Genomic DNA, 24,370 nt, shown 5'->3' with positions numbered 1-24,370 from the left:
TCCTTTGAAGTTTGCCTACTTCAAAGGCAGAAAGGGACAGAGTAGTGGACGCAAAACCCCAGATTTTTAGATTACCTCAAGGATACAAGAGGAACCTCTGTCAGGAGAAGAGCTGAAGAAGAAGGGTTGACCCTGCTTGTGACTGTGCTTTGTTGGGCTATCCTGCAGTTGCTGCTTCTGCCTGAGAAAGGGAACAAAGACTCGACTTTGTGGTATATTCCTGCTTGTGAGGTGTCTCTAAGGGCTAGGACTGAGCTTGTCCCTTGTTCTGAAGTCTGAGGGCCATCAAAGACCTCCTCTACCAGCGCCTGGACTCTCTGCTGAAACTCCTGCCTTGCCAAGTGGTGCCTAATCTAGCCCCTGGGCCCTTGAAAGGAAAAGCTGGTGAAGAAAAAAAAAACAAGTGTGCCGACTTCAGACAGCTCTGCACTGACGCCCCTGCCAGATCCCATGATGCTGCCTGCAACTGAAGCCGAGTGCAGCCATGGGCGCACTGAAGTCCATAACTCCATGAAGTCCCGAAGTGCGTGTCACCAACATCCGTGACACCAGACTTCGCCGTGACCACCAGATATAGATTCTGCGAAAGTGCCTGGATCCAACCAATGGCGCCTCACCTCCACAGCAAGGACTCAACACCTTGCACAGCCTCTGCTCCGCAGCACCAGAACAGATTCTGTGCCGCATCTAGCAATGCCTCGATCCCCAACTCCATGCACCGGCTTGCTCCATCATTTTCACAAGGTGCTGTACCTGGTGGTCCGTCTGACTTCGTGACCAGCGCTATTAGCGTCGGATTGTTGGGAACTCTACGCCACTATGCCGTGATATATCACCAAATCGAAGCATTTGTGTTTCTAAGTGCTGTACTGAAGTTTAATCTTTAGAAATTCATAAATTGGCTTATGTATGTTGGATTTTTTGTTGTTTTGGTCTTGTTTTACTCAGATAAATATTGGCTATTTTACTAACCAGGGGTTGAGTCATTTTGTAGTGTTTTTACTGTGTATGTTGGTACAAATACTTTACACATTGGATTTGGGATAGGATAAGCCTGACTGCTTGTGCCAAGCTACCAAAGGGGTGGGCAGGGGTTATCCAAGTGTGTTTCTCCTTTACCCAGACTAGAGTGAGGGTCCCTGATTGGACAGAGTGCAATCTGACTGCCCACCAGAGACCCATTTCTAATAAGGGCCTACTAACGTAGACTTTATACTGCTTACAGCTAAATGGAAAGGAAAGGAAATGTAGCAATGTGGAATAGGTAGGTTGGGGGTAGTGGTGTGTGACTTGCAGAGTAAAGCTAAAGTGATACCAGAGACTTAGAGTTTAAAAAGAATTAAGTCAACTGTCCTTAATATCTGAAAAGACACTTGCCAAATTCAAAGGGACAGAACTACGCCACTCAACTCAAATTTAGTCTTAAAAGTAATAACAAAATTGTGCCTGCTCGGTGTTTGGAAGACACTCAGTGTGCAAGATGTACTCTATGGTATGCCCTCTCACTTCTCAGCTGATGATCTCACACACAGCCTCCATTTCCTATACACTGCTCTTTCTCCCCTTCACCTCCCACAGCAGGCCAATTCTAACTGTGTTCTTGATAATGAGTCACTTACCCAGGCCTCGCTGTCATTCCTTGAAGTTTAGAAGTATTTTTTGTGGGAAGAGGGGCAAATCATACTTTGCTTGCCCAGACCGTTCCATTGTCATTCTGCACATGGCAAACAGCCAGGTGTCTTTGTGAGTGCAGTCAGACGGACTCTGTGTATACCAACCTTAAGGCTGTTGCATCCTTTTTCGGTTGTGCTCCAGCAGCCTAGCCAGCAATGGGGGGAGCAAATTTATTTTAGGCCACTTGATCAGCCTATGTTTATAAGGCCGATCTGCCTCCAAGGGGGGGCAGAAACCTCTAGGCACCAGGGCTTTTTTTTTCTCGCCAATTTCACATAAGGGGAGCGACCCCTTAGGCAAGGGTTGCTTCCCTGGCGGGCAAATTTATTTTAGGCCATTTCTCTCCCCCCCCCCCCCCCTTTAAGGGCAGATCGGCTTATTTCTGTTAGGCTGATCTGCACCAGGGTGAACAGAAACCACTTAGGCACCGGGGATTGGTGTGTGTTTTGTTTGGGGGGGGGGGGGGGGGGAGCCCCTTGGGCAAGGGTCACGCCCCATGGGGGCACATTACTGTTGGCCATATCTGCCTCCCATGGGAGCAGATCGGCCTATTTTCGGAAGGCCCCTCTGACCCCACTAAAACATCTTATCCCACGGCAAGCAAGAGTACATTTGATTATTTATTTTTTTAAATTTGGGCCAGGAGAGCTTGTCTAACTCTCAAAATCGTCTGACTTGGAATGGCGAGGGCTGTACTTTTTGGACTTTGGGACGCTGCCATGTAGAAAAACCCACAATACCTAGACACATCTAAAAGCTAATCATCTGGGTGAGTCCAGGGTGGTGTGCTTCACATGCACCCTGCACCATTTTCTTACCCACAATGCCCTGCATACCTCCAACTTTGCTGGACATCACACATTATTCCCACATTTTTTAGATGGAACCTTCTGGAATCTGCAGGAATCCACAAAATTCCTACCACCCAGGAATGTCGCATATATACCGATAAAAATTCTGCCCCAATTGTCAGCCTAAAAATGTTTTTTTTTTCTTCTTCAAACTGCCCTTTTAGACCAGCTTTCGTTCCCCCTCAATTTTGACATGTTTTTGGCTCTTCCCTGTCACAGTCACTTGGCCCACCTACACAAGTGAGGTACCATTTTTACCGGGAGAGTGAGGGGGAACGTTGGGTGGTATGACATTTCTCTCGCACCGGTGATCCCACACAGAAAAGAGGGAAAAATTTGATTTTTCAGCTAAATTTGAGGTTTGCTGAGGATTCTGGGTAAGAAAATACTGGGGGATCCACGCAAGTCACACCTCCCTGTCTATTGGTCAGAAATGTTTGAGTTTGGTAGGTTTCCCTATATGGCTGCTGAGCCCAGGACCAAAAACGCAGGTGACCCCGCAAAAATAGGTAGTTTTGTATTTGATACTTTTGATGTGTCAACGTTGTGTTTTGAGGCATTTCCTGTCATGGGCACTAGGCCTACCCACACAAGTGAGGTACCATTTTTATCAAAAGGATTGGGGGAACGCTGGATGGAAGAAAATTTGTGACTCCTCGTAGATTCCAGACCTTTCTGTCACCGGCATGTCAGTAAAAAGGGTTTTTTTGGCCACATTTTGAGGTTTGCAAAGGATTCTGGGTAACAGAACCTGGTGAGAGCCCCACAAGTCACCCCATCTTGTATTCCCCTAGGTGTCTAGTTTTCACAACTACACAAGTGTGCTAGGTTTCCCTAGGTGCCAGCTGAGCTGGAGGCCAAAATCCACAGCCAGGCACTTTGCAAAAAACACCTCCGATTTCAATGTAAAAATGTGATGTGTCTATGTTGCGTTTCCTGTCGCGGGCATTAGGCCTACCCACACAAGTGAGGCACCATTTTTATCGGGAGGCTTGGGGGACACAGAATAGCAGAACAAGTGTTATTGCCCCTTGTGTTTCTCTACATTTTCTCCTTCCAAATGTAAGACCGTAAAAAAAGATGTCTATTTGAGAAATGCTCTGTAAATCACATGCTAGTATAGGCGCCCCGGAATTCAGAGATGTACAAATACCCACTGCTTCTTAACACCTTATCTTGTGCACATTTTGGAAATACAAAGGTTTCCTTGATACCTATTTTTCACTCGTTATATTTCCCCAAATGAATTGCTGTATACCAATGAAAACCCATTGTAAGGTGCAGCTCCTTTATTGGCTCTGGGTACCTAGGGCTCTTGATGAACCTACAAGCCCAATATATCCCCACAGCCAGAAGAGTCTAGCAGACGTAACGGTATATTACTTTTGAAAATCTGACAACGCAGGAAAATGTTAAAGAGTAAAATGTGGAGATAATGGCTTTTTTACCTCAATATTTTTTTTTATTTCAGCTGTTATTTTCTGTAGGAAACCCTTCTAGGATCTACACAAATTACCCCTTAGTGAATTAGGAATTTTGCCTACTTTTCAGAAATGTTTAGCTTTCCGGGATCCAGCATTGGTTTCACACCCATTTTTGTCAATAACTGGAAGGAGGCTAAAAGCACAAAGTGAGTAAAAAATGGGATATGTTCCAGTAAAATGCCAAGACTGCGTTGAAAAATGTGTTTTTTTCCAATTCACGTCTGCCTGCTCCTGAAAGCTCATCTTCCAAGTTGTGCTCTCTCTTGTCCCCACAAGCTGAGCTCTCTCACCAACCATCAGTGGTTCTCTGCCTAGCTTTATCTCGCCTCACATCCCTATTGTCCTAGTTTGCCAGAGGGAAACCTATAACATTTGTAAAAAATCGTTCATGCTTGCAACGGAAAAAAAGCAAAGCTAGGCTTCATAATGCAGTAAAATCAACAAAAGACTGTGCTGGTGATATCTGTGGAGCAAATCCTGCGCAGGAACGAATACTTAAATTAATACAAGGATAATTCCAGGATGAAATAACAGTTTCATGGAAAACAGCATCATTAAATTTCGGGGTCCTTTAGAAGCCCCTGCTCTATGTTTGATTCTTTTGTTTCTTCAAGAATTGAAGAGTGATACTTATGTAGTTGAAAACATTCCGAGTCTATACCCTATTTCTAGATTGCTTCCAACTACAACATAGTATCAGTCTTACCTGCAGCTGCCCGACATGGTAACCTACTCAACACTGTTCCATTTTTTTTTCAGAAAGAAGGAAACACCTGCAAATGTGTGCAGAAACCTGAAAAGAAATGGCTTATTTTTGTCTTTCTAAGCTGCCATGGTTTTCTCCTCTCTGACACACATTGTATAGGATTGCCACCAAGCTCTTTCTTTACCGGCATAACCAGTAGTATAACTTTCTGGCATGTACTGAAATCGGGAAAAATCACCTAAAGGTAATGTGTCAGCATGAACTCTTGACCTGCAGAGCATATTGCAAAAGGTGTTCAAGTCAGTGGTGAGCGCAGTACTAGCCATTCTGCCAGATGTACTGAAATGTAACAACCAATAAACATTGTCAGGGCACAAGTCGTGGGTACACGGCGTCCACCCAGCAAGAAGTGGGCCCCACTGAAATATGCTGAAATTGTTCCGATGTAATTCCGGGTCACATTCAGCAGCACTTGCGCCTTGTCTGCTTTTGTTTTCCGGCAGCAATGTGCAAGGGGGCTTTCATGTTTCGGACTCCAACTGAAGCCCATAACAAAAGCCGAAATTAAGGGGTCATCTCGCCTCCTTTGGTTCCACTATTGTGACTGGAAGCTATCTGAGCCTCACACCTAGATGCAAATGCAGGGGAGGGGAAACAAAGGCACATAGCTTGTTGTTATAACTTCACAAATACTTTTCAATACCTGTGGATTTTCATGCACTGAAGGAATGTCAGATTTGTTAGTCTGTTCCAGTATTTGCACAAACAATTTGAATACCACTATTTTGTTTTATTTCTTTGACACCGCTACTCATCCTACTGCAGGGTTCCAGAGCACTTTACATCACATGTACACATTATACATTGTCAATAAATCCTATAAAGGTGTAAATCAATGTACAAAATGTGTTACATAAGACAGTGAGGGTTTCAAGGTGTAGGAGTCACATGTCCTTCATAGCTTGATATATTATAAAAATTACAATTTATGAACTGCGAGAAACTAAAGGATCTGAGTTAAAATCAGTAACTCATTTACCTACCAAAATATAATAACAATCTGTCACTTGCAGTTAGATGATGTGCTTTGAAGGAGGCACATTAATCCTTTATGCTATTTTGATTTGAAACTGAGACTAGAGAAAAAAAAGGTTTCTCCAGCAACTGCATTACCCCCCAAAGTTACTTTACCATTATCATTATTCCCTGAGATCTACTGGACACACAAAGGTCTCTGCAGCAGGTGTATTAACCCCATAAAATATTTTAAAATATAGGCTTTGCAACCAATTAATCAGAACAGATTAATTGCCATGCTTCTCCTTGTTGCCAATTTCTTTGTAGCAGGGTTTTAAAAAAATGTGGATTTTGCATCAGGTTCCGTCACTTTTTTGGCACAAGACTAATGCAAATTCTCATTTGTTAAATATTGTAAAGAGCTCACAAGTAGTCATGGTAGACTTGCTAAACCTGTGTGAGGTCTTAAGATTTGATATAACTTCATGTGATGACACTTCTTGTGATGTCATGGGTTGTGTTGCCACTCCGGTGATGCTACATGCGATGCCATCATGTCACACACCATGATATCACTTGCATACCGCCTAACTTGGTTAGTCCCACCCACTTATTTTTTTAAGACTTGTGCCCTGAACATTACTCAATAAAACATTTTCTAGCATTCGCGTTAAGAATTTTTCAATTCTATTAAGGACACGGAGGCGAGGATTAAGTTTCTCTTTCTATGCTTTATCTTACAACAGCAGCCAATCAAAATAAAGAACAGTAAAAAACTACAAATCCCAAAAGTCCCATCAACACGCGATGACCTAAAGGAGGAACACTATAAAGCACTGCCTCGCATAATTCCACTCCTCTTTCTTTGCTTAACAGTATTGCAACAGTGAAAGTCAATGCAAGTCCAAAAAACCTGGATCCTCAGAACATCCTGAAGAGGAGAAAAAACACGTCCAACTTGACACACAGAAGAATCTCCAACCATACAGAATGTAGAACCAAGAACTGCACAAACGTTCAAATTATTTGTCCTCTGTCCCTGAAAAGATGCAAAAAATCATGCCATAAAAACTGAAACACCATAGATAACTTACATAACTATTCACAGCGAGGGTAAAGCACTGGATCAAAATAGCATTACAATGAAAACTGTTTAACAGATAATACATAATCAAATAAAATACATGGCAACAGTGCGGCAGGATAATCCTCGCCTCCGTGTCCTTAATAGAATTGAAAAATTCTTAACGCGAATGCTAGAAAATCTTTTATTCTATGTCAGGACCGGAGGCTCAGATTATGCTTGTTTAAAGATTTAAATGTAGAGGGAGAAGCCCAATCTGCGGCCTTTATGATATCCTCTAGGCAAGAACCCAAAGCAAAAGATTTCGAGGCCATGGCACCTCGAGTAGAATGAGCGCCAAATCTGGAAACATCAATTCCTGCTTCATTCAATCCATCTGGCTAAGGTAGCCGAGGAAACAAGGTGATAAGGCTTGACTAATGAAATCAACAATTGACCATCCATATCAGAACGAAATTCTTCTGTACTTACCTGGTAAGCCCTAAGGCATTGCACAACACAAAGCTTAGGATTGTCCACAAAACTGGGATAAGAAACAGAGTGCAAATTATACTTGGTACGCCTAGAAATGGAAAAAGTAACTCCTTCGGAAAAAAAAAACTCCCGGCTAAGTCAAGGGCTCGAACATCCAACACCCTTTTACAGGAGATTAAACATAATAGCATAGTAAGTTTGGCAGAAAGCTGTTTTCTAGAAAGGAACCTATTAGCTGGCCAAGCCTCCAAAAAACTAAGGGCAATATTTACGTCCCAAAGGGAAGAATAACGAGGATGAGTGGGATTAGCTAATCTGATACCCCTCAACAGTATGCACACAATCGGGAGCTCACCCACAGGTCTACCCTCAATAGGCAAGTGTCCTGCGGAAATAGCTGACCGATAGTTATTAATCGATCTATAAGCCAAACTGGACGATGCTAAAGAGGATAAAAAATGTAAGACCATACTGCAATCCGCTGAAGCAGGATCTGCGTTCCGTGCACTACACAAAGCGCTCCATCGGTTCCAAGCTGAAGCATACCTTTTATGTGTACTGGAGGACCATGATCCCGCAATAAATGCGGAAGACAACTGCGAAAGGCCTGCGAGATTCAGTCTTTCCCTGAAAGACGCCAAGCCACCAATGACAACTGACCCGAGAGGAAAAGAGGATGAGGAAGACTCAACGGGTCTAGGAGAAGATTCCTCCTGAACAGGAGAAGAATCGGATGATCGCAGCTCAATTCCAAGGCCACTGGAAACCAGGCCTGTGACCTCCAAGGTGGGGGGGGGGGCACCAGATCCGCCTGTTGATGCCGTACTTGAGCCAGCACCCTGGAAATCATTAGAAAAGGGGGAAAAGCATATCCCTGATCCAGAGACCAGCACTGAAGGAATGCATCCACTGCCGATGCTTCTGGATCCGGTCTCCAACTGACAAAACACTTGACCTGATGATTGAGTCGGGAAGCAAACAGATCTATCGAGAAAGGACCCCACCGAGCCGAGAGTGCCCGAAAAATTTGGGGGTGAAGCCTCCAGTCGATGAAATCTCGAAGATGACGAGAATGCCAATCCTCGACTGAGTTGCTTCTCCCTGGCAGGTATTCCGCTATCACCGGAATCCTGTGCTGCAGGCAAAAATGTCAAAAGTCCTTGGCTATCCCCGCTAGCATGCGAGATCTGGTCCCCCCAACTTGTTGACATATCTCACTGCCGAGATATTGTCCATCCGAAGAAGAATGCAACAGTTCGTTGTGAGCGGAGACAGACTCAGGACTGCAAAGGAACCCACTAGAAGCTCCAGACAATTGATATGTAGATTCAACTCCGACATGGACCAACAGCCCCCAGTGGAGACTGACCCGCAACGGGCTCCCCAACCCCACAGGCTGGCATCGGACTCTATTACTATCTCTGCGGAAGAGCTGAAAATACCCCTGCTGTTCCACGCCTCCATGTGTTCCAACCACCAATTCATCTCTGACCGAGCTTCCTCTGAAAGGGGAACCTGGTCCGCATATTTGAGGCCCATCTGCAGATGGGAAATCTTTAATCTCTGGAGGGCTCTGTAATGTAGAGGACCCTGAAAAATCGCGTGGATCGAAGAAGATAGCAGACCCACCATGCGGGCAGTCACCCTCAATTATATAGTCTGTATGGACAACAGCAATCTCAACTCCCTCTTGATTGAATGAATCTTTTGAGGAGGAAGAACTAGCTGGGCTCGGATGGAGTTGATCTGGAAGCCCAGAAAATCCATCTGCTGAGACGGAATGAGTAACGACTCCTGGACATTTATGATAAACCCCAGCCTTTGAAGGAGGGAAATGGTCCAATCCAGATGAGAAAGAAGGAGACGAGGGTCCTGAGCCATAATGAGAATGTCGTCTAGATAAATTATGAGACGTACACCTCGAGAACGAAGGTACTCTACCACTGGTCGCATGACTTTCGTAAAGCACCAAGGGGCTGATGACAGGCCGAATGGGAGAACTATGTACTCGTAACAGAGGCCCTCCCAGCAAAATTGAAGAAACCTTTGGTGGGGAGGGAATATGGGGATGGGTAGATAGGCATCTTTTAGGTCCAAACGAACCATCCAGTCTCGCTCCTGGAGGATGTCTCTCAACAAGTGGATACCCTCCAGCTTGAAGTGTTTATTAACCAGGAAACCATTGAACTCTTTTAAGTTCAGAACCAGACGAGACCCACCTCCCTTCTTGCTTACAAGAAACATAGGACTTAGAAAATCAGAAGGGTGCTATGAGGTCCTGACAATAGCGCCTTTTTTCAACTGCGCCGAAACTTCCGCTGAAATGAAACTGCGCTCTTGTAGGGAAAAATAAGTTGGACGGGGAAGAGCATACTGGAGGGGGGGACTCGTAAAATTAAAGTTTGAAGCCCTGAATGGTCTGGAGGACCCAGGCATCGCATGTAATTTTGAGCCACTCTTGTAGAAATATACCCGCCCTGTCCCCCAAAATTACCTCTGAATTTAATATTAGGCTCACCTGTAGATCCTGCCTCTTGGGAGAAGGACTGGTTGCCCCTGGAACTTCTCATGTGGAACGACCCTCTCTTGGACGGGAGAGGTAGAAAGTAGAGGCGGGGCGTCATACTCCTGGAAACCGCCTCGACCCTGGTGGTAGTACCCACGTTGAGGGCTCGGATAGTTGAAGCAGCCGAAGGCATGCCCTCTTGAGCGTCGAGCCCCTCGAAAAAGTGGGCGAAGAACCCTCTTGATAGAACCTTGGGTCTTGTCCAGATTTGTATAAGTTGCTACAAATTTGGAAAGCTCCTTTAGGAAAGGAGAGCCAAACAACAATCCCTGAGCCAAGGGACCTGACTCAGAAGTAGCGAGGTCCGCCAACTTGGGGTCCAGTTTAATCAATATGGAGCAGCGACGCTCCGAAGAAATAGCACAATTTGCATTGCCTAGAAAACAAAGTGCTCTTTGGGCCCAACCCACCAAAACATCAGGGTTAATGGCCTCGCCTGACTCCTTGGCCTGAAATGCCATTTCTAAAATCTTCGTTAAAGGGCCAGAGATGTCCAACAGCTTATCCTGACAACCCCGCCAGGCTCGATCAATGCCCTTCCCTAGGGTCTTTAGAGGACTTCTTCAAGAATGTAACCAGATTAGGATCCAACTCCGGGGTCTCCGTTACCTTAGAGGAGAAATCCAGTCTAGGACACTCAGACCGCAATCTGGATCTCACTTCTTTGTCGAAACTGTGTCTAATATGAGATTGCACATAATCTGCCACCTACGAGGATGGCACCCATAAGGAAGAACGAGGATGGACTATGTCTTCCGGCTCAAAGGTCAAGACCTTAGGAGTAGGCAGAGGATCTTTCTGGTGATGAGACTTCTTTTTGCGTTTACGGGGAAGGGTCATCCCCTGTCTCCGAAGAATGGTCTGAGGAAGAAGAAACCAGAACCTCTCTGGACTTAGTCTTTTGAGTCGACGCATTATAGTCGTGCTCGTTAGACATTGCCCTGATAAGGCTTTCAAAATCCACAGAATGCGGGTTATGACTTTGCTGTAGAGATTGGGAACCACCAGACAGGGAGGACTCTGCTATTGACTGAATGCCCAAAGGGGCAACCCATCCCTGCTGTTCTGCACAACCAATCAAATGGTGTTTGATGGGTCTGATAGCCTGCGCAAGGCTTGATTAACAGTGTGACGTACACCTGCGTCTAAGGCATAAACCAGATCCTGTCCTTTTGCAACTCCAAACTCAAGAGCTGGGGTGTAAAAATCGGGGAGCAAGCACTGCCGGCTACGAGACGAACACGCACGTCTCAACGTGTAAGAAGAAAACGCTCAGCAAAGCGAGCGTGTGGGAAATCAATAATAATCCTGGCGCGTCCTCTCTCCCCTGCTCCCGCTACACAGATGCAAGGGGTGTGCCGAGCGGCCCCCGGGAGGGAAGGACCTTAATTCAAGACTTCCAAATACGGCCAACTACACAGCACTGAAAGCGCAATCACACAAGGTACATACAAAGTGAGTAAAAGGCTTAAAACACTTAACTGGCTGCAAAGCAGCAAAGAAAGAGGAGTGGAATTATGTGAGGCAGCGTTTTATAGTGTTCCTCCTCTATGGTCATCACGTGTTGATGGACTTTTGGGATTTGTAGTTTTTTTACTGTTCTTTATTTTGATTGGCTGCTGTTGTAAAATAAAGCATAAAAAGAGAAGCTTAATCTGAGCCTCCGGTCCTGACATAGAATTTACATTGGCCGAAACCCCCTCTGCCCACTCATTCACGCAGAGCCTCACTATCACGGGCAAGTGCTGGAAAGCAGGTGCAACAGCTTCTGTGCATGCTCCTCTCGCCATTACCTGTCTCTCAGGCATGTGACAGATGCTCATTCCAGCACCTGCCCCTTCTCAGCCCTGCAAGACAAATACACACATAGAGCAGACACAAACGGTGCATGTACCTTTGGCCTCACCCTACTGCGTTGCACGTAACCACCCTCCATTTCCCATAAAGACCCCTGGCCCTTCTATTACTATTCAGCATCATGAATAGCAAAGGCAGACACCGGGTGTGTTACGTGCCACGGTTTGTGTTGCAAGCAAGCCCCATGGCTCTTTGAGGCGCTCTGCTCTATGCCATGTGCCAGTCCATTCCGCATCCTGTCTTTCTCCATGCCTGTCCAAGTGTTTGCAGCGCAGCGATAAGAGGACTCAAGGGTCACATGTATCTGTCATTCACAAGGCTTTCTGTAGTGCTAATTGGAATAAGAGGGAAAACAATGAGGGACAGTTTTTGGAAAAGGGCAGCAGTGTGGGCCATCAGTTGTTAATCCTTGTTCCTCCCACTACTACGGACCCAGTGCCTTCTCTCCTGCAACCCCACTCTGGCAGCCCTAATCCGAGAACCCAGCACAGCAGTAAATTCTAACAAGGTGAAAACAAGCAAATCCTTCCCTCCCCAAGCACCTTCATAGCTGTTGTTTTTTTGCATGCGATTGCCCCTCCCCCCCCCCCCCTCAGCCAGCCTATCTTAATTGGGGGTGGGAGTAGGGAAGGACAGGGTTAAAGGCATGCATGGGGCTGCACATCTACCCATTCATTCGAAAGCGGAGACCTACTTCTATGCTTTCAGAAAGGTTCAACTTATGTTTTTGTTTTCGTTGCAAAATCTGCCCTTGTCACCATAAACTGATTCGTGTCTGGATACAACACTTGCACAAAAAGCCGATATTAGAGTTATGCCTTAGCAAAAAAATCATAATAATATGGAGGGTGTGTTTAAAATGGGAAGGAGCCCGACGGGGTGCCAGTGCGTGGTGAGAAAATGCTTACCAACGCATTCGACAGAGGTTCCAGATTAACAAGCGTGTGCGTGCTCTACCACAATACTGCCAGTAGTTTGAAATATGCAGTGGCATTGCCATTTGAACTTGGATGACCAACTGACCAAAACTATCCAAAAGCCCTTTATGACTACAACTAATTTCAGTCACAAGTCGTTTAACGGACGTCTCTATGTTGCAGCATCTAAAAACACCAAAGCTTGAGTTTGAAACACCCGGGTGCTTGTAACCAATCCGGTAGATGCAATCTTAACCCCCTTAGTGGTGGAAAAGCGTAGTGCGCTTGGATTCGCCAAAGAACTCTTTTATCTGATTGGCTAGCGGGGTTACTATCATTCGTTCATTGGTTGTATTGCCTAAAAGACTATACCGTGGAAAGGGATTGGCGGGAGAAACGGTTTACAGTTGTTCATTGGCGTGATGTCTTAGACAGCGCTGTATGTCTTGTACAGTATTTTACCTGCTGGTCGTCTTGCCTTCTGTCCGTTGGCGGGCTCGCTCACTCGTCGCCAAATATTTTTACTCTTCTATGTCAGGAGGCGGCGCCTGGACGAGTTATAGCGAGAAGGGATCCTAGCTGGTGAGTAGACTACCCTCCAAAACGGCCTTATCTTTATCTACTAAAATCCAGCTCAGCTCTGTGGCATTACGCGTGGCCGATAGCCACCCAGTCTGTACTTCGTCACGATGACGTTAGCTTCGCCCTCCCCAAAGAGCAGTAGTATCCAGCTGCTAGAGAGCCTATCCGCTTGCAGCTCGCGTTGTTCGCTTTTCTGCCCCGCCTGCACTCGCACAAACCAGTGTGATCAGTGCCTCTGTTAGTCGCTTCAAGGATAGGGAACGCGATGTGTCGGGTTCCGTTTCCCTTACCCGCTCTGGCGGAAGTGGCAGTGAATGCTTAAATGTATAGCATTTACGACTGTGACAATGCAGTAATTCATGCTGAGAAATGAGTAAAAATGTCAACATATGTGAAGCATTTCATACAAACTTGAAGTTACATTCTACACATCTTTTAAGCCTTTCTTGAATGTTTATAGTCAATGAATCACTTTTGTTAATCAAACACTGAATGGTTAGTCTTGTGGGGTCATGTTTAAATGAGTAACTTCTATATCAGAAATAACCTCACTCGACATACAAGGTAAAAACAAGAGCCGACTTGTACCGCATTCGTAAGCCCAGGCCTGACTGGTGTATTTTGTTTTATTATTGGAATGTGTAGTAGATTGTCGTGTACTATGATATGTGCCAGATAAGTAAACACAGACTGTCTATATCTTATGCAATATTCGTTATTCTCAGTAGTTGTGCTGGACAAAACTTGACCGCAACTTGTCTCCGGTAATCCTCACTTGTCCATGCCATTGCACGACAGACTTGTTCTGTCCTCCACATATTGTCCACAACTGGGCACAGTAAGTGGTATCCGGGTTCTCTGCTGCATGGTCTTAGTGTTCAGAGCTGACAAACTGTCGTACGTGAGTTAACGTACGAGACCGGGAGGGAAAGAATTGGTCCGTCTTCTATGTTTGGCTGCCTCACGACATTACGACCAATCCGTATCAAGGACGGTCGTGACGTCAGGGGGCGGTGCGGCCGAGACGGAGAGAGGCGCGAACAAGCGCGGTGTTGCGCGCTGGCCGGCTCCTCGTGGGCCTTGTTTCTTGCGGCAAGACAATAAAAGATATTACAATGCAACCCGGCTGCCTCGCATCCTTCATACTTGCCACTACAAATGGCGACGAGGGTCACAGCTTCTACCAAGGCCCACGAGTGTAGCCCACCTTACCTGATGTTTCGGGAGGCCAGTGAGACGCGCTGATATCTCTTCACTGAGGACTACATGCAATCCCTAAGGTGTGCTGATGCTGGGAGCTCCACACAATTGATTTTGACGACTTCTACCTTCAAGGACCAGGCAGTAGGCCCGCTCCCGGGTTCCCTGTCCATGTATGTACATCTTCTGGGAGGTGTCCAGTGTAAAGCTGATCCCCGGCTATCCAGCGTGCGGAGCTACCATTCTGCGCTGCCCAGTAGCCTCCCATAGTGGATGCTGCACCTGTATCACGCGGTCTTTCCAAGTGTGGCGCCCGCTTTCCGGCCATGTCGCAGACAGGTCATATCTGCGTGCCTCCTCTCTTCCTGGACTCTCCTGGTAAGCCATGCATGAAATGGAAAGGATGGCTGCGCGCATTTGAGAACTATATCGTCTCCATTGATGGTCAGGGGTATAGCCCGAGCGGAAAAAGTCGTTGTTATTCGGACTGTTGGGGAAGGCCGGACAGGAGGTTTTCGATAGTCTGCCGGTTTATGTGAATCCCCATGGAGCCACAGCTCCTCTGAACGAATACCAGGAGGCTGTACGGCGACTTGAGTTGCAGTATGCGGAGGAGTGCAACATCATGGTGGGGCGCCATAAATTCGCACTGCGGAAACAAGAGGAAGGAGAGACTATCGAAGAGTATATTGCATGTCTACGAGTTCTAGCCCAAGATTGTGAATTTGCGGTGATGACTGATACGTACATTAGAGATCAGGTGGTGTTCTACTGCCATTCGAAGAAAGTGCAGGAACGTTTGCTTTCATGCAGGAACCCTTCACTGAAGGACGTGATAGCCATTGCAAAGGCAGTGAAACGCTCCATGGTGTCTTCCAAGGAACTGGCGAGCACTAGTCAGGCTTCAAATGTGTTCTATGTACAGGACAGTCGTAAACATGTGCCCAAGACTCCAGACAGGGCGGCGAGTGATAGAGGGGGAGGCAGGAGGCCGCTCGTTTGTTTTAGGTGTGGGTCAAAGGATCACTTAGCGGATGGCAGGACCTGCCCTGCCTTGCACAAAAGTTGTTCTAAATGCAGGAAGTTGGGCCACTTTGCGGCAGTGTGTAAAGCCAAGAAATATAGTACGGGCATGAAAGTGAGCTCGGTAAGCGAGAGTGACACTGATGCGGATGCGGACATCATGTTGTCCATTGATGGTGAGGACGGAAGAGTGAAGGGGCCCATTGGCTCCGTCATGATTGGTGCGATAAAATTGCCATTTACGGCTGATTCTGGTTCCCCTCTTACCCTGATCTCTGATAGGACATTTGATTCGAAATGGCAAGATGTACGACTGCATGAGAAGGATGTGAGTCCAAAGGCCTTCGGGGAACACGACATAGTGATGAAAGGTTACTTCTGGGACTCCCTCACCTTTCGAGGGCGCACTGTGAGAACAAAGATATATGTGGCTGAAAAAGGGAGGAGCCTTGTGGGATGGAAGGACCTGGCGAAGCTAGGTGTGATGCTAGTCCCTGGGGCAGAAGATCCCATAGTTCTGAGAGATGACTGGGTCAATTATGTGCAGCCTGATGATTTGCATGAAGGATTAGCTGAGGTCCTCGAAATATTTGATTCCGTTTTTGAAAACAAGGTAGGGTGTGTAAGAGGATTTGTGCATGCCATACGGTTGAAAAAGGGTGCCCTACCAATTAAGCACAAAGTCAGAACGATTCCTCTTTCTGTAAGGGGGGAGCTGAAGGCTGTTCTGGATAAGCTGAAAATGGAAGGAGTAATAGAGGAAGCAGGTGCATCAGAGTGGGTGTCCGCAATCGTGGTGTCCAAGAAGAAGAGGACAGGGGACATTCGGTTGTGTGTAGACCTGCGATCCTTGAACAGAAATATCCTGGTGAACTGCCATCCCCTGCCCAACATTCAGGAGATATTGTCTTCCACATCAGGATCAAAGTTTTTCACCCTGATAGACCTGAAGTCTGCATACCACCAGGTATGTCTCACGGAGGAGTCTAAGGAACTGACCACCTTTATTACCCCGTTTGGAGCATACAGATACGTCCGTCTTCCATTCGGTCTTGCATCAGCCTCGGGCGTCTTTCAAAAGCTAATGGACCTCCTCTTCTGCGATATGAAGGGGGTTGAAGCATTTCAGGACGACATTCTGATACACACGGAAGACGAGAAGGGGCACCTGGAACTGCTGGGCAGAGTGCTGGAGGTGCTACAAAAAAGGGGGATGACGGTCTCCAAAGACAAGTGCAAATTCATGGAAGGCAAGATAGAATACTTAGGGCATGTGCTTACCCCAAATGGCATTGCGCCGAAAGATGATTTAGTGAGGGCCATACGAGATGCCCCTTGCCCAGGAGACAAAGACGCCTTGCGATCGTTCCTGGGACTCAGCGAATACTATTCCAAGTTCATGCAAGGGTACGCAACCACTGTGGAGCCTCTAAGGAAACTGCTACGGAAGAACGAAAAATATACGTGGACGCAGGAACAAAGCACTGCCTTTGAATCCGTCAAGCAGGCAATCGCCGCGGCCCCAGCATTACCACCGTACAACAAGGACCTCCGGAATGTAATCACGGTTGACGCTAGTGCCAAGGGTATCGGTGCAGTGTTTTGCCAATTCCAAGGGAAGAAGGAGAACACAGTTGCATTTATATCGCGGTCATTGAGCGAAGCAGAGAAGCACTACAGCACCATCGAGCGGGAGACGCTCGCGTGCGTCTGGGCCGTGGAGAAACTGAGGAATTATCTGTGGGGCAGGGAGTTCGAATTGGTCACCGACCACAAACCCTTGATATACATGATGGATGGTGAAGGACGTGGCAATGGCAAAGCCAGCTCGAGGCTCCTACGTCTACTGTCTAAGTTGCAAGAATATCACTTCACCGTCAGACACATCAAGGGGGGTCTCAACTGCAGGGCAGATTGCCTATCGCGCATACCGATCACGGATGAGGAGGATGATTCCCTGGACGACACGGAGTGTGTTGTGGCAATGGTTGACGCAACAGCCATGTGCGAGGGATCCATATCAGAGGAAGAATGGTTGACGGCTCAGGAGAAGGACGTGACTATTCGGAGGGTGATGGACCACATGAAGGCTCATTGGCCCCCTATCCGGAACTTGCACGGGGCACTCAAGAGTTTCCAACAGATTAGTTCTGAACTCACCATCGAGGGCGGCTTTGTGAAGAGACACGAGCTGTTTGTACCTCCGGAAAGTTTGAGAGACAAGCTAATCTGGATTGCCCATAAGGGCCACCCGGGCAGTACCGCTACAAAGAATCTCCTCAAGCAGTACTACTGGTGGCCAGGGATGTGCAGCGACGTCAGCAGATTCATTGATCGGTGCGGACCGTGCTTAAGGGCCGATAAGCACTGGAAGACGACAAAAGGAGAGTTGCAGTTGGTGGACATTCCTGCTGGCCCATGGAACAAGATTGCCATTGATTTCGCGGGCCCATTTACCATGCTACCAGACGATTGTAGACATCTCATCGTCCTTACGGATTACTTCTCCAAATGGATTCACTACAAGTTCGTCAGGGAAGTTACCACTGAACGAGTGATCAAGGCATTGACGAAAATTTTCGCGATTGAGGGACAGCCGAAGATCATGGTGTCGGACAATGGCACCCAGCTAGTGTCCAGGCAGATGACGGATTTTCTGTCCAGGTTAGGGATTAAGCAGGAGAAGACCCCGCTGTACAGCCCGAAGAGCAATGGGCAGGTTGAGCGTATGAATAGATTCCTCAAAGAGGGCGTGCAACAGGCAGTCGCTTCCAACATGAATGTGAAAGCGTTTCTGGCGGACAAGGTGCACACTTTCCATAACACGCCCAGTGAAGTTACTGGACACACTCCGTTTTATTTGATGAGAGGGAGAAGATGCATGAGTGAGCTTACCCCCAAATTCAATAAGTGGTATGACATGAAGGAGGAAATTGAGGCAGGATCTGATGAGAGGTTGAGAGTCAAAGCAAGAATAATGGCTAAACAGGAAAGCAATAAGCGGTACGCTGACATTGTGAATAGAGCCAAAACTAAAAATATAGCGCAAGGGGATTGGGTATTGGTGAAGAAACCCAACAGGGTGATGAAGGGGGAGTCTGTGTTTCAAACCCCTGTGCGTGTGCAAGGAGTGGCAAGAGGGGCAGTCTGTCTGGAAGGAGTGGGGTGGCGGAGCAAGGACGACATAGTCAGGCTCAAGGCTGGTCAAGAGGAAATCATCATGAAAGGTGGCCGTGTGGATGGGGCCGAGTGCACGGACGATGTTGATGAGTGGCAAAGTCACGAAGCCAGGGATGTAGTCATTGATGAGGAGGAGTGTGCGAATACGCCTTCCAGGCGAGGACGAATCGGACATGGAAGTGCAGAGCGATGTGAGAAGGCATGGCGTGGCTTGATGGATGCCGAAGGACAGAATGGTTGCAGGCCCGAATCTGCGGAGAGCGACAGTCACAACGTAATGGGTTCAGGCCGAGAGGATACGTGCGCCGTCAGGGCGAATTCACTTCAGTATGTTACTCCGAGCAGGCCAACTAGGCATATCCGAGCTCCCAAGAGGTTCGAAGATTTTGTTATGAGGTGAAGTTCCTTAAGTTCTCTTGTTCTGTTAAAAGGGGAGATGTCATACGTGAGTTAACGTACGAGACCGGGAGGGAAAGAATTGGTCCGTCTTCTATGTTTGGTCGCCTCACGACGTTACGACCAATCCGTATCGAGGACGGTCGTGACGTCAGGGGGCGGCGCGGCCGAGACGGAGAGAGGCGCGAACAAGCGCGGTGTTGCGCGCTGGCCGGCTCCTCGTGGGCCTTGTTTCTTGCGGCAAGACAATAAAAGATATTACAATGCAACCCGGCTGCCTCGCATCCTTCATACTTGCCACTACACAAACCTACATCTGCCAGACCCCGCTCCTTGATAAGAAAAAAATCTTTCCCTTTTGGAAAATAAAGCCCCCCCCCCCGCTCCCTCGTCATGGGGACTGTCAAAACCGTTGACCCCCATTGTGCAGACGCTGGAGCCTTAAAGTTAGCTTACATTTGTCGGGCTTTATGTTTGTGAACATATCGCATGAGACCCTGGATGTCTGTGTAGTCCACTTTTTGTTGTTGCATTGACTCAGGCCAGTGACTGTTTATTTCCAACCTCAAATCCACATAGGGAGCAAAAGCAGTGAGGTCAGTGGTGGTCATGTTTGTTCATGGACAAAAGTGCACAATAGCCTATGTGCACTTCTTGAGATGTGACCTTCCTCGAAGGTTGTGTTGGATGATAAAGTTAATCTTCCTACTGGTGTAGGCAGGGGCAGTGTGAAGTTTGGGCTGGCAAGTAACTAAAATTGAGAGGTAATACGTTGAGGTTCATACAGATTGAATTACTTAGATACTTGAAAGATTGTGAAAATTTGGCCATTCTTCCTGTTTGCTTGCACCCGTTTCTTTTTATTTGGGCCAGTTTTACGTGGAGACATCATGGGCCGTACAATATATCCTTTCTGCCACCATACAGGTGGTGATCATTCTCCTTTATGGTGCACTGCATAAATGTCTTGTCCTTTTCCTTTGTCTCTGATCTGATGCCAAGTTGTCAAGAGGAATCTTCTCTATAGAGGCGCTATGTATGGTTGTTGATTATGTTCCTATCCCCTATGATTACATATTTTCTTCCTTTTTTTTGTTTTACAGTAGATCTGTGCATGTGATATAGGCATGTTGCCTCTTGCATTCCCAAGTGGCTGAGCATCGTCTCAAGGGACATATTTTAATCCTTTTTTTGAGAAGCTGAAGTTTCTTTACTTCTTCAGTTACCCTAGCCCTGTTTTGTAGCCATCCTTGTGAAACTCATTCTCACAGTGATCATTATAGAGCTATCGGTTGTGGTTGTAATGTTGTCAAGAGACACTTCATAATGCTGTTAGGACAACCTGAATTAGTAACTGTACTCTGGGCACAACTGATGTCCATGGTTTTCAATATAACTATAATCTTTCCAGTTGCACTTGTCAAGCCAGAGTAATACAATTGATAGTATTTGTAAGGAAACGCCTCCTTGGCATGGTTGCCCCCTGACTTTTTGCCTTTGCTGATGCTATGTTTACAATTGAAAGTGTGCTGAGGCCTGCTAACCAGGCCCCAGCACCAGTGTTCTTTCCCTAACCTGTACTTTTGTATCCACAATTGGCAGACCCTGGCATCCAGATAAGTCCCTTGTAACTGGTACTTCTAGTACCAAGGGCCCTGATGCCAAGGAAGGTCTCTAAGGGCTGCAGCATGTCTTATGCCACCCTGGAGACCTCTCACTCAGCACAGACACACTGCTTGCCAGCTTGTGTGTGCTAGTGAGAACAAAACGAGTAAGTCGACATGGCACTCCCCTCAGGGTGCCATGCCAGCCTCTCACTGCCTATGCAAGTATAGGTCAGTCACCCCTCTAGCAGGCCTTACAGCCCTAAGGCAGGGTGCACTATACTATAGGTGAGGGTACCAGTGCATGAGCATGGTACCCCTACAGTGTCTAAACAAAACCTTAGACATTGTAAGTGCAGGGTAGCCATAAGAGTATATGGTCTGGGAGTTTGTCAAACACGAACTCCACAGCACCATAATGGCTACACTGAAAACTGGGAAGTTTGGTATCAAACTTCTCAGCACAATAAATGCACACTGATGCCAGTGTACATTTTATTGCAAAATACACCCCAGAGGGCACCTTAGAGGTGCCCCCTGAAACTTAACCGACTGTCTGTGTAGGCTGACTAGTTCCAGCAGCCTGCCACACTAGAGACATGTTGCTGGCCCCATGGGGAGAGTGCCTTTGTCACTCTGAGGCCAGTAACAAAGCCTGCACTGGGTGGAGATGCTAACACCTCCCCCAGGCAGGAGCTGTAACACCTGGCGGTGAGCCTCAAAGGCTCACCCCTTTGTCACAGCCCAGCAGGGCACTCCAGCTTAGTGGAGTTGCCCGCCCCCTCCTGCCACGGCCCCCACTTTTGGCGGCAAGGTTGGAGGGAACAAAGAAAGCAACAAGGAGGAGTCACTGGCCAGTCAGGACAGCCCCTAAGGTGTCCTGAGCTGAGGTGACTCTAACTTTTATAAATCCTCCATCTTGCAGATGGAGGATTCCCCCAATAGGGTTAGGATTGTGACCCCCTCCCCTTGGGAGGAGGCACAAAGAGGGTGTACCCACCCTCAGGGCTAGTAGCCATTGGCTACTAACCCCCCAGACCTAAACACGCCCTTAAATTTAGTATTTAAGGGCTACCCTGAACCCTAGAAAATTAGATTCCTGCAACAACAACAAGAAGGACTGCCTAGCTGAAAACCCCTGCAGAGGAAGACCAGAAGACAACAACTGCCTTGGCTCCAGAAACTCACCGGCCTGTCTCCTGCCTTCCAAAGAACTCTGCTCCAGCGACGCCTTCCAAAGGGACCAGCGACCTCTGGATCCTCTGAGGACTGCCCTGCTTCGACGACGACAAGAAACTCCTGAGGACAGCGGACCTGCTCCAAAAAGACTGCAACTTTATCCAAAGGAGCAGCTTTAAAGAACCCTGCAATCTCCCCGCAAGAAGCGTGAGACTTGCAACACTGCACCCGGCGACCCCGACTCGGCTGGTGGAGAACCAACACCTCAGGGAGGACCCCCGGACTACTCTACGACTGTGAGTACCAAAACCTCTCCCCCCTGAGCCCCCACAGCGCCGCCTGCAGAGGGAATCCCGAGGCTTCCCCTGACCGCGACTCTCTGAAACCTAAGTCCCGACGCCTGGAAAAGACCCTGCACCCGCAGCCCCCAGGACCTGAAGGACCGGACTTTCACTGCAGAAGTGACCCCCAGGAGTCCCTCTCCCTTGCCCAAGTGGAGGTTTCCCCGAGGAAGCCCCCCCCTTGCCTGCCTGCAGCGCTGAAGAGATCCCTTGATCTCTCATTGACTTCCATCGCGAACCCGACGCTTGTTCTAACACTGCACCCGGCCGCCCCCGCGCCGCTGAGGGTGAAATTTCTGTGTGGGCTTGTGTCCCCCCCGGTGCCCTACAAAACCCCCCTGGTCTGCCCTCCGAAGACGCGGGTACTTACCTGCTGGCAGACTGGAACCGGGGCACCCCCTTCTCTCCATTGAAGCCTATGCGTTTGGGGCACCACTTTGAACTCTGCACCTGACCGGCCCTGAGCTGCTGGTGTGGTAACTTTGGGGTTGCTCTGAACCCCCAACGGTGGGCTACCTTGGACCAAGAACTGAACCCTGTAAGTGTCTTACTTACCTGGTAAAACTAACAAAAACTTACCTCCCCCAGGAACTGTGAAAATTGCACTGTGTCCACTTTTAAAATAGCTATTTGTGAATAACTTGAAAAGTATACATGCAATTGAAATGATTCAAAGTTCCTAATGTACTTACCTGCAATACCTTTCAAACAAGATATTACATGTTAAATTTGAACCTGTGGTTCTTAAAATAAACTAAGAAAATATATTTTTCTATAACAAAACCTATTGGCTGGATTTGTCTCTGAGTGTGTGTACCTCATTTATTGTCTATGTGTATGTACAACAAATGCTTAACACTACTCCTTGGATAAGCCTACTGCTCGACCACACTACCACAAAATAGAGCATTAGTATTATCTATTTTTACCACTATTTTACCTCTAAGGGGAACCCTTGGACTCTGTGCATGCTATTCCTTACTTTGAAATAGCACATACAGAGCCAACTTCCTACATTGGTGGATCAGCGGTGGGGTACAAGACTTTGCATTTGCTGGACTACTCAGCCAATACCTGATCACACGACAAATTCCAAAATTGTCATTAGAAATTGATTTTTGCAATTTGAAAAGTTTTCTAAATTCTTAAAAGACCTGCTAGGGCCTTGTGTTAGATCCTGTTTAGCATTTCTTTTAGAGTTTAAAAGTTTGTAAAAGTTTGAATTAGATTCTAGAACCAGTTTTAGATTCTTAAAAAGTATTCCAACTTTTAGAAGCAAAATGTCTAGCACAGATGTGACTGTGGTGGAACTCGACACCACACCTTACCTCCATCTACAGATGAGAGAGCTAAGGTCACTCTGTAAACTAAAGAAAATAGCAATGGGCCCCAAACCTACCAAAGTACAGCTCCAGGAGCTTTTGGCAGAGTTTGAAAAGGCCAACCCCTCGGAGGATGGCAACACAGAGGATGAAGATAGTGACTTGGAGGGAAATTCCCCCCCTCCAGTCCTACTTAGGGAGAGCAGGGCTTCTCAGGCCCTGACTCCACAAATAATAGTCAGAGATGCTGGTTCCCTCACAGGAGGGACCAACAACTCTGAAATCACTGAGGATAACTCCAGTGAAGAGGACATCCAGTTAGCCAGGATGGCCAAAAAGATTGGCTTTGGAAAGACAGATCCTAGCCATAGAGAGGGAAAGACAAGAGATGGGCCTAGGACCCATCAATGGTGGCAGCAACATAAATAGGGTCAGAGATTCTCTTGACATGTTGAAAATCCCTAAAGGGATTGTAACTAAATATGAAGATGGTGATGACATCACCAAATGGTTCACAGCTTTTGAGAGGGCTTGTGTAACCAGAAAAGTGAACAAATCTCACTGGGGTGCTCTCCTTTGGGAGATGTTCACAGGAAAGTGTAGGGATAGACTCCTCACACTCTCTGGAAAAGATGCAGAATCTTATGACCTCATGAAGGGTACCCTGATTGAGGGCTTTGGATTCTCCACTGAGGAGTATAGGATTAGATTCAGGGGGGCTCAAAAATCCTCGAGCCAGACCTGGGTTGACTTTGTAGACTACTCAGTAAAAACACTAGATGGTTGGATTCAAGGCAGTGGTGTAAGTAATTATGATGGGCTGTACAATTTATTTGTGAAAGAACACCTGTTAAGTAATTGTTTCAATGACAAACTGCATCAGCATCTGGTAGACCTAGGACCAATTTCTCCC

General features: G+C 47.1%; 2 protein-coding genes across 2 annotated transcripts in view; one reads left to right on the top strand and one right to left on the bottom strand.

Moving 5' to 3' along the window:
* Positions 1 to 13,229, bottom strand: part of METTL15 (methyltransferase 15, mitochondrial 12S rRNA N4-cytidine) — a 759,979-nt gene extending 746,750 nt beyond the window's left edge. The window contains exon 1 of the mRNA XM_069221973.1: positions 13,093 to 13,229. The gene's annotated coding sequence lies outside the window, so the exon portion shown is untranslated. The remainder of the gene's footprint in view (positions 1 to 13,092) is intronic.
* Positions 13,076 to 24,370, top strand: part of KIF18A (kinesin family member 18A) — a 221,245-nt gene continuing 209,950 nt past the window's right edge. Inside the window, exon 1 of the mRNA XM_069221971.1 lies at positions 13,076 to 13,212. The gene's annotated coding sequence lies outside the window, so the exon portion shown is untranslated. The remainder of the gene's footprint in view (positions 13,213 to 24,370) is intronic.

This window comes from Pleurodeles waltl, chromosome 3_1 (assembly GCF_031143425.1).
Source record: "Pleurodeles waltl isolate 20211129_DDA chromosome 3_1, aPleWal1.hap1.20221129, whole genome shotgun sequence".
Classification (NCBI taxonomy): domain Eukaryota; kingdom Metazoa; phylum Chordata; class Amphibia; order Caudata; family Salamandridae; genus Pleurodeles; species Pleurodeles waltl.
Note: the sequence above shows the minus strand (reverse complement) of the source record. Positions and strands in the feature narration are given on the sequence as shown.